At 49.6% G+C, this 10,765-nt stretch overlaps 1 pseudogene; it reads right to left on the reverse strand.

Moving 5' to 3' along the window:
* Window positions 1-2,014: 2,014 nt before the first annotated feature.
* Window positions 2,015-2,145, reverse strand: LOC120938686 (annotated as a pseudogene).
* Between the last annotated feature and the right edge of the window lie 8,620 nt (window positions 2,146-10,765).

Raw genomic sequence — 10,765 nt, forward strand, 5'->3', positions numbered from 1 at the left:
AGTCAGCGGATCCCACCATTTGCTGCGCCTACTACGCAGACGCCCTTTATCCCGAAAGAGGACATTGCAGTCGTGGTGGGAACAATCATCAATTCCAGACTCGACTACGCAAATGCCCTCTATCTAGGACTCCCCAAATACCAAATCACTCGTCTGCAAGTCGTTCAAAATACGGCCGCTCGACTAGTGACTGGGAAAAAAACATGGGAATCAATCTCACCTTCACTGAGATCCCTTCATTGGTTGCCAGTAAAAGACAGAATCACTTTCAAGGCACTCTGCCTAATACATAAGTGTATTCAAGGCAACGTCCCCCAATATCTATGCGAAAAAATAATAGCCCATAACCCCAATCGCGTTCTGCGATCCACCAATCAAAACCTACTCCAGATACCCAAAGCCAGATACAAGTCCAAAGGAGATCGAAGATTTGCAGTCCAGGGACCTCGCCTGTGGAATGCACTACCAACCACCATCCGACTGGAGTCGGACCACTTGGCCTTCAGGAGAAAGATTAAAACCCATCTCTTCTGAGGTCAAGGGGTTCCTTACCCATGAAATGGATACAGCGCCCAGAGGCGATTCAGTTTGCATGTGTTGCGCTTTACAAGTCTCTCTCTCTCTCTCTCACATGGTGTATGTGGTTTTTACTCAGAAATGACATTCATTTTATAATTGAATGTTAAAAAGCAAGTGGAATTTTCTATCTACACTCGTCCATTCATCGAATGTACAAATAATTTTGTAATATTCTCGTCAAAAAATCGATTCGTGTATCACCAGCATAGAACATTTAAAAGAAGCAGCAAGATTTTTTTAATCATCGGTTATGATGGGAATAAAAAAAAAACAGGGTTAGGACGGCTTACAGAGAAAGAGGCTCCTCCCACCTTGTACAGGAAACACATGATCCACATTATAAAAGACCTCCCATAGGCCATGGACCCTCAGTATTACCAAATAACCAAAGGCACATTTTTTTTTTTTCTGTTGAAAAGCCTGTGGCGTGCAAAACACAACCCAAAAACTCCACCCGGTGCAGGGAAAAATGTGCACACACATAAAGAGTGACATCACAAAAAACTGCGACGGGTGCAAACGTCAGTGGTATTCCGAAAATGACCCGTCTCTGATCCCCCGGGGCGTTAGGCTCCTGGCAGGGAAAAGAGTAAACTGTGGTCCATACAGCCGAAGCCATATGGACCCATCTTGGTCCAAGCAGCCGAAGCCACAAGGACCCAACATCCTCAGAGGGACTGCCAAAACAGAACCCTCCTCGGTGAGGCTCCCCCGAAAGGAGACCCCATGAGAGCCGGTGAACCTAACCAGAAGGCCGAGTCCACCAACTCCCAAGACTTTCAGAGACCGGCCCGAGGACCAGCACCCAACTCGCCACACTAAAAGTGCAAGCACCAAACAGAAAAAGTGACAAAACAAGACAAACAGGGGAAAATAATAAAAGAAAGTGGGGAAAAGGAAGATGGGAAGGTGAGGAAAGTGACCAATGTGAAATACATTGGCCGGCCCTCCGGCCAGGATAAAAATTCCACTGGTCCTAGCCAAAAGGCCCGGCCCAAGCGGCAGGTGTGAAAAGTGTGTTGTGGAGATCAGTGACCTGAAGGTGCCACACGATGAGTGCCCCTCAAACACTCGTGCAATGTATGGCACCCCTGGACTGCCACTCCAGGGGCACAATCTCCACGGGCTTTTTAACGGTCCCTAGCCCCCGGTCCAGACCGGCAGCACCCTTCCCAGCCAGGAAGGTGGGAGAAGAGGTTGGGGAGAGCCTACTGACGCAGACTCTACCCACAACCCTTATCTCTCCCACCTAATCACATTCTGGAAGTACTACCCGCTCCATCCCGGTTAAAGGAGAAGCAAGGGTTCCCTCCAGAACAACTGACTGGGGCAGATACCACCAAATCCAGGCCAACGGCCAGGGACCCGGCCTCTTGGCTTCGACCTCATGCCTCTCTGTCCACATCAGAAGGCTTCCACCTCCACACCAACAGGCTTAGCGTCCGCCGACTGCCATCCCTTTCCCCCTGCCACAGGGTACCGGGGACAGTCAGCTTAGCACCACCTATTGGCAACTGATAAGAACAGATACTACACTTGATCTTAGCCAAAAGGCCGAGAAGCGAACCAAAGGCACATATATAAAAAATTAAACACTTTCATTGGTACAACCAACAGAATTATTCCTATGAAAAAGGGGGGGGGGGGACGCTGCCCTGGACGACTCATGGAAAAGAGCGTTAACAAGTAATAACCCTGTTTTTTTCCCCAGTCATCTACCAGGACGGATTACAGAGAGGACCAAATATAACTACCTGATTAGGGCGGGACCACAGCCTGCAGCACTTTCCTGCCATAGGACTGGTCTTGATTTGCAAGCACATCCAGCCTATAGTGCTTTACAAATGTATGAAAGCTGGACCAGGTTGCCGCTTTGCATATCTGGAGGGGGAGGCTCTGGCCCTTTCAGCCCAAGATGTAGATACTGCTCTTGTGGAATGAGCGTTGACTCCTGTTGGTGGTGGTAGAGATGCTGTCTTGTATACTTCTAGGATTGCCGACTTCATCCACCTGCCGATAGTATTTTTTGATGCCCTTTACCTTTGTTGGGACCGGCGAACAGTACAAACAGACTCTTGAAGGATCTCCACTCTTTGGTGCACTCGATATACGCAATCGTGCATTTTCTCACGTCTATATTATTAAACTTGGCCTCCTTATCATTTTTATGATTACCACAAAAAGACGGGATTACTGTTTCTTCCAATCAGTGGAAGCTAGAAGCTATTTTAGGCAGGAAAGCTGGTTCAAGAGAAAAGGATAATTTTGTACTGAGATATTATGCAAAAAGGTTCTGCCATTGAGATGGCTTGAATTTCTCTGACCCTCCTAGCGGAAACAAGCGCCACTAAAAAATAGGATTTTTTGTACTCACCGTAAAATGCTTTTCTCTGAAGTCCATGGACGGACACAGCTCCTTAAATCTTGACAAGTGGGTTATGTTCCCTGTTTACAGGAGAGGACTAGGCAGAAACATGTTAAATAGTTAAATACATGTTCCATTAACAGAGTTGAACAGCCCCACCCAGGGGGCGGTCCCTCCAGACATAACCCTCCTCACTGTAGCTTGCAGCCTCAGTTCGTAACAAGCAGTACAAACCTAAAAAGAAGGGGTGAGAGCTGTGTCCATCCATGGACTTAAGAGAAAATAGGATTTTTTTGTACTCCCTGTAAAATCCTTTTCTCTGATCGTCCATGGACGGACACAGCTCCTTAAATCTTGACAAGTGGGACGTCCCCAAGCAGTGTAAAAAAATGAGGGGTGGGAAATATATCAGTAAAACCAATTTTAACTTCACACCAAAACAAGCAGAGCTCCTCAACGGAGGAGGTGCAACTTTAAACAGCCGCCGGCAAAAACTAGCGGCTGAAAAAAACATAAGATGCACTCACAGCAACCATGTAAATTCTGGAAAAAGCGTGAACGGACGAGCAAATCGCCGCCTCGCACACCTGTGAGACGGACGCATGATGTCGGAAAAAAAACCCAGGAAGCACCAATTGCCCTGGTCGAAAGTGCCGTGACCGGAAAGGGGGGCCCGCCCCTTAGGAGCATAGGCCTGTATGACGGCCTGCCTGATCCACCGAGAAATGGTGGTCAACGAGACTGCCAGGCCCTTTTGTGGACCAGACACCGACACAAAAGAGAGTCAGAAGCTCTGAAACTGAGCCGTAGTAGGCTGGTATACCCGCAAAGCGCGTACCACGCCTAAAATATGAAAGGCCGAAACCTCCTTCGGAAGAAGGGAAGGTCGCGGGCGCACCATCACCTAATCCTTATGGAGGATCAAGCATGGCGGCTTGCAAGACAAGACCGCCAACTCAGAAACCCCTCTAACAGAGGTAAAGGCCACTAAAGGGGCCACCTTCTGAGATAGTGTCAAGAGAAAATCTCTGATGTTTCCAAAAGGAAGGTTCCTGAAGAACCGAGAGCACCAGAGTCAAAACTCATGGGGGAAGAGATGGGCCAAGAGGGGAAAGTATATGACAAACTCCCTTCACACAAAAAAAGGGGACCCACCAGGGAAGGGGCCGCAAAGAGGCCACTGAAAGAACACAGCCAAGGCTGAAATCTGCCCCCAAACGGTGCTTTAAGCAATTTTTAGATCCACTCCAAGCTTTAAAAACAGCAGGACCCTGGACACCGAGTATGTCTGTGGACGTCACTCTATCCCTTCGCACCAAGCGAGGTGTGACGGTAGATCCTCCTGGAGAAGACTACGGTGCCCTGTTGAGATGACCGAGTCAGACAGACCCCGGTCACCTAAAGTCTGGCTTCCAATAACCATGTTGAGCAAGTCAGTGACTGTACAAAAGGAGGAAGTATGGGACCTTGAGACAGAGGAACCTCCTGCCCTGGCAACAGCCAGGGTACCTCCGCTACCAGGCGCCCGATATCAGCGTACCAAGGACACAGAGGTCAATCTGGAGCGATTAGAATAATTGGGAGCGTGGAACGGCCGAGGAAGCACCTAACATGGAGGAACAGCAAAAAATCACCGATACAGACCCCACAGGGCCACCAGCGCGACTGACGCGTCTGTACCAGATCACTAGATTGCCACTAACTTTGACACCCTTGCGGCGGAGACGAGCGGCCAGGAGATCCATGCCCTGTGAGGCTCACCTCCTGCAAGGGAGCCGAAACACCCCAAGCACAAAGACCAGTCGCCCTGGTCCAGCATCTGGCGACTCCAATAGTCCGCCTGCCGGCATACCTGATCGTAGACCGAAGCCACAGCCGCTGTGTTGTCCGCCTGAAACCAGATCGGTCGACCACAAGGAGAAGCATAGCCTGATCGCCTAAAATAGTAGGACAATGAACAGGGTCCCACCGGGCACTAGCCAGGCCCGACCCTGGGTAGCTACCAAGACCAGACAGGTCTCGCCATAGGTGTGGCCGTAGGTCCAAGCAAGTCCAGCGACTCAGGGCCGACTGGACCCCCCAGTTTTGTGAACCAGGTTCACAACCCGTGAGCTGGCATCCGTCGTAAACACCGACCACTGGAATTAACAACTTCCCGGACCGAAGAGTCGGGGATCTCTGTCACCAACTCAGAGAGACTAGGTGGCGCACAGGAATCTAATGATTTCAGAGACAAGAGATTTTTACCACCTGGACAGTATTTCCCCTGGAAAACCAGGGTGTGGAACTGGGCATACAGTACCGCCTTGAAGGAGGCTACCCACAGGCCCCGAACCAGCAGGCGCCCGGAGAGAAGACCGATTGCGTGATGCCAATACCTTCACCGCAGACTGAAAAGTCTGCAATTTCTCCAGGGGAAGAAGGACCTTTGCCACCGAGGAGTCTGGATCAACACTAGATACTCCAACGCTGAGTCGGAACCTAGCATGCCCAGGATTTGAACCCTGGGTCCCACACATGGAGGGCAGGCTTGCTGCCACTGAGCTACACCTTCTGGCCTAAACATTTAACACCCACCCGAATCTTCGGAGGGTCTAAATGGGAATAACCCATCCCACTAGGTCGGAGACAGAAGCTGCTCTCAGAAGAAAGTCGTCCAAGTAGCCAATGAGGCAAAGCCTCGCTGTCCCAACAAAGTTAGGATAAGTGCGAGCTCCTAGCTGAAAACCCATGGTGCTGACACCAGATCAAAAAGGAAGGGCCACAGGCTGACAGAGACCCTTCTCTCATCACGAAGCACAGAAAAAAACACTGTGACATGCCCAAAACGGGACATGCATGTATGCGTCCCTGATGTCCGAGGACGTCAGGACATCCCCCGGATGGAGCGCAGCTACCACCGAACAAATGGATTCCATGCGGAATTACTCGACGTTCAAGGTATTTAGGGCCTGAGGCCCATAGAAAACCCCAAAACTCTCGTCCTGCAGGAAAGGTAAAATTACCCGGCAGCTTAGCAAATCCCACACTGCCCAACGCAGACCGACGGGCCGGGAGAGAAAGATACGAGGAAAGAACTTTGTTCCTTTGGATAGGAGGAAACCCTATCTAGTACTCCGAAGAGACCACCTCGCAGACACACTGGTCGGAGAGCAGGGAGGTTTCACCGAATTGTGAAGCTGCAAGCCGCCCTTCCCACCTAGAGACAGGGAGGGAAGGCTACATACATTGGCAGAATTTGGGTGCCGGCGTGATCGGCTTACGCACCCAGGGACGGATTAGTCCCCCAGCTGGGCCTTTGACGGCCTGGGAGGGTTGCCCCTAAATAATACACACACACATAGTGTGTATGTATATTATGTAGGTGTATACACACACACATGCCTTTGGAGGAAACCGGAGTACCCGGAGGAAACCCACGCAGACAAAGGGAGCGACAATGCAAGCTCCAGGCAGATTGGCGTCAGTGTCCGGATTCGAACCAATGACTCTCTTGCTGCCAAGTAATGGAGTTAAGCACTACACCACCGTGTGCATAAAACCATTCTGAAACAGACGCCCTGGATAACAAGGGCGCAGCATTCAATGAAGCATCACAGACCTATATGAGGCCCTGGACCAGCTGGTCCGCTAGCCCAATAACCTCAGGAGAGAGTCAGTGCTCCTCCACTGTCTGGTGCAAAATGCTCACTCCGTGAGTTGTATACAGCACTAGGGGTCATGAATACTCCAAGATGGCCGCCGAGCGTTCAGAATGCGGCCACAGGAAAATGGCCAGCACAATGTAAGCTGCGCCATAGCGCGGCTACGACAAAATGGGCGCCAATGGGAGTTTTCAATGTAATTGAAAAACCTCCCAAAAAATGGCGCCAGAGCCGACTGAGACCCCAGTGTAGTGGCCACGAAAGGCCGCAAGCCAGACCCCAGCATGGTAAACATGGAACGGGTCAGTACTTCGGATCTTCTATCAGTCAGATCCATACAAGCGGAGGGTTCCCGCCCGGCGGTGAGGGACTACAAAAGCCCTCAGCGGCTTTTCTCATTCCGCATGTCAGAAATTATCAAAGAAGGGCACAGAAGGAAAAAACCTACACAGCGGTCTGATTTGTGTGATCCAAAAAAGACAGAGCCCTCGGCGGAAACCCAGCTGCACTATGCAGCTTGGGAGAGTCCCTTGCAGCAATAAAAAGCGCACCCATAAATGCCTTATTCTGCTTTTTTTTTTTTTAAACTAGGTACCTGGTCCATGGCTTCATAACAGAGCATTCCCTAGGGGATAAGGGGGGAAGGGGGCACTCTTTTACCGCCCGCCCGCAGTCCACCCCCACCCTGGTACAAACGTGTCCAGGACTAACAATAAAAACTCTGTGGGAATCCCAGGTGCTAACACCTGCTGCCACCACCAGCATGTGGGGAAGGACCCAGATACTGACGCCAATATTTACATAGTGTGTATTTTAATATGCACACCTGTCCATACAAATAGACAAAAGCTCCTAGAGCCCTATTCTGGGCCTCTCACCCACTTGCTGCGCTGACCAGGGGTAACCAGGGGACTCACCTCAGGAGGAGACTGCCCAGCGCTGCCTGTGAGAGGCAAAGAACCGTGAGGTAACTTCTGCAGGGACCCGTGTTTAAACAGGAAAAGCCTCATAGGGCTGTTTTATTTAAGGATAAGACACAGATACAGCATAAAAAACAAAACCGTTACAGGTGTCACCAATCAGTCAGCGTCTGCTGAAGTATAATCATAAACATCTGTGCTCATCACAGGGCTTTTTACCTCACAGGAAAGCCCAATACAAAAATGAAAAAACACAGGCCAGATAACACAGTCCCCTCAGGAAGGCCCCCTCCCCCCTGACAGCGGCAATGTTAGCAATGCAGCAAGGGAAAGGAGCAGGGAAGGGAGGAGAAGGGACCACTGAACCCCAGGAATGCCCAGCCGTACCAACCCACCGAAGCGGGAGGGACTGTACTTACCCGTCCGAGCGAGGACTCGCTGACGCATTCCTGACAGAACTACAACCGAAATGGAGGTAGCTGTCGGCCCGGTCCACTGTGAGTGAGACAACACCACAGCTCAGTCATATGTGGACCTCGGAGCAAAGCTCACCGGCCCCCCCAGGAGTCATGGGGTATGGCGTGGCAGACCAAGCCTCTTTGCAAAGGTGTGCCCACGCTTGCTGGTCTGACTGAGTAGACTACAAGGATCTATATTATCCAGCCTGTCTCTCAGCCGACAGTTGAAAGAAGATTCTTCAAGAAAAAGTAAAATAACATTTCTCCTCAGGGCACTGGGCCCAAAGGGAGCCATACGTCCTTCTCCTTGCTAGGCAGAACGAAACTGAGGCTGCAAGCTGCAGTGAGGAGGGTTATGTCTGGAGGGACCGCCCCCTGGGCGGGGCTGTTCAACTCTGTTAATGTAACATGTATTTAACTATTTAACATGTTTCTGCCTAGTCCTCTCCTGTAAACAGGGAACATAACCCACTTGTCAAGATTTAAGGAGCTGTGTCCGTCCATGGACGATAAGCGAAAGGAATGTTTTTAAGGTCAAATGTTTTATGGAGTCGTCCTCCAGTGGCTCAAATGGCTCCCTGCAAAGACTCTGTAGTACCGCAGTGTCAGACTACGGTTAACGAGAGTGAACCACAACTGCGGTTAGGGAAAGATTTCAATGCACCTCTCTATGCTATGTGAAATTTCAGTATTGGACCCCAGGTGTCACTCCAATCAGAGAAAAGGAGTTTGGGGGGTTCACTACATCATCTCTTTCACATATAGGAATGCGTTGAGCTACTAAGGGGCGGAGGTATTACAACATGCCTCCAAACCTTAGCGTTGAAAGGTTACAATAAGCGTCAATAGAGCACAACTACATTAAGGATTTCAATGCACTACTCTACGTTTAGTGATTATCAGTACGGGACCCCAGGCGTCACTCTAATCAGAGAAAAAGAGTTCGGGGGTTCTATACATCATACCACTCACATAGAGCAATGCATTGAACTACTAAGGGAGAAGTAGTAACATACTATTAACTAGGGTTGCCCCGATACCACTTTTTTAGGACTGAGTACGAGTACCGATACTTTTTTTCAAGTACTCGCCGATACCGAATACCGATACTTTTTTTTAAATGTGTCCCCAAATGCAGCCATGTCCCCCCACAAATGCAGCCATGTCCCCCCCATATATGCAGCCATGTCCCCCCCCCATATCCAGCCATGCCCCCCCCCCCCATGCAGTCATGTCCCCCCATATGCAGCCATGTCTCTCCCCATATCCAGCCATGTCCCCCCCATATATGCAGCCATGTCCTCCCCATATCCAGCCATGTCCCCCCATATCCCCCCAAAATCCAGCCATGACCCCCCCCCCATATCCAGCCATGTCCTCCCCCATGCAGCCATGTCCTCCCCATATCCAGCCATGTCCCCCCCCCATATCCAGCCATGTCCCCCCCCATGCAGCCATGTCCTCCCCATATCCAGCCATGTCCCCCCCATATGCAGCCATGTCCTCCCCATATCCAGCCATGTCCCCCCCCAAAAAAGCAGCCATGTCCCCCTTACCGTACATGCTGCCGCATCCCCGCTGCCGCGCCGCATCCCCGCTTGGTTAATACGCGCGGGGAACATTACAGCTTTGTATAGCTGTAGTCTTTCGCGCCGCGCATAGACACTCCCCCTTGCTCGGGATTGGACAGTTTACCCGAGCAAGGGGGAGTGTCTATACGCGGCGCGGCGGGAAAGACTACAGCTATTCCAATGAATGCTGTAATGTTCCCCGCCCGTATTAACCAAGCGGGGATGCGGCGTAGCGGCGGGCGAAGTATTCTATTTTGGTATCGGGGGTATTTGCGGGAGTACAAGTACTCCCGCAAATACTCAGAATCGGTCCTGATACCGATAATAGTATCGGTATCGGGACAACCCTACTATTAACCCTTAACCTGAAAAGATTAAGCGAACAGGTTCAATATTTTAGGCCGTAGGCCCATATACTTATAACAAATGTCAAGCACGTAGCATATGAAAATACTGTATGCAATTGGCATATACTTGAGAGAGAGGCAACTATAGCTCAGATGGTTCGAGAGTAAGTAATCCCAAGCAGTACTGTAGTATAAAGTAAAGGTAGATATAAATACAGTACTTAGAAAAGGTATATGTGAAGCGGGTAATTCTAAAGCAGTAAATGCAACACAGTATTGGTACTTATCCGTTTGCAGAGGATGAAAGTAGTTCAGCAAACGACGTAGTGTGACAGCAATGGGTTTCTGTCATGGAAGAACTTCTGGTGCAAGATCTCACAGCTGAAAATTGGTCTGGGCAGGAAGGGGGTTTAAGTGCCCAGTAATGAAGTGGTTAAAAATGAATAAGAAAATAATATGTAAATAATTATTATAAATTGAAAAATGTTGGGTAAAGTATTCGAACAGTCCTATGTATGATTGGAAATGGGAATTAGGGCTCAATGGTAAAACTATTAAATTTATTAGATATTAAAAATAAAAAATATTAGATATTAAAAATTGGTCAGAAAACAATGGAGATCTAAATCAATATTCAAGCCTGAGGGCTGGAGGGTCTCGAGTTCAAAAATCCATTGCGTTTCATTTTGTGATATTTTGATTTTCTCATTCTCTCCTCTCCAGTGGCCCTTGATTTTGTCTATTCCGTAGAAAGTCATGCATTTGGGATCTCTGTTATGGTAGTCTCTGAAGTGTCTCGAGACACTATGGGCTAGATTCAGAAAGACTTACGACGGGCGTATCAGTAGATACGCCGTCGTAAGTACGAATCTGCGCCGTCG

This window comes from Rana temporaria, chromosome 4 (genome assembly GCF_905171775.1).
Source record: "Rana temporaria chromosome 4, aRanTem1.1, whole genome shotgun sequence".
In the NCBI taxonomy this organism is placed as follows: Eukaryota; Metazoa; Chordata; class Amphibia; order Anura; family Ranidae; genus Rana; species Rana temporaria.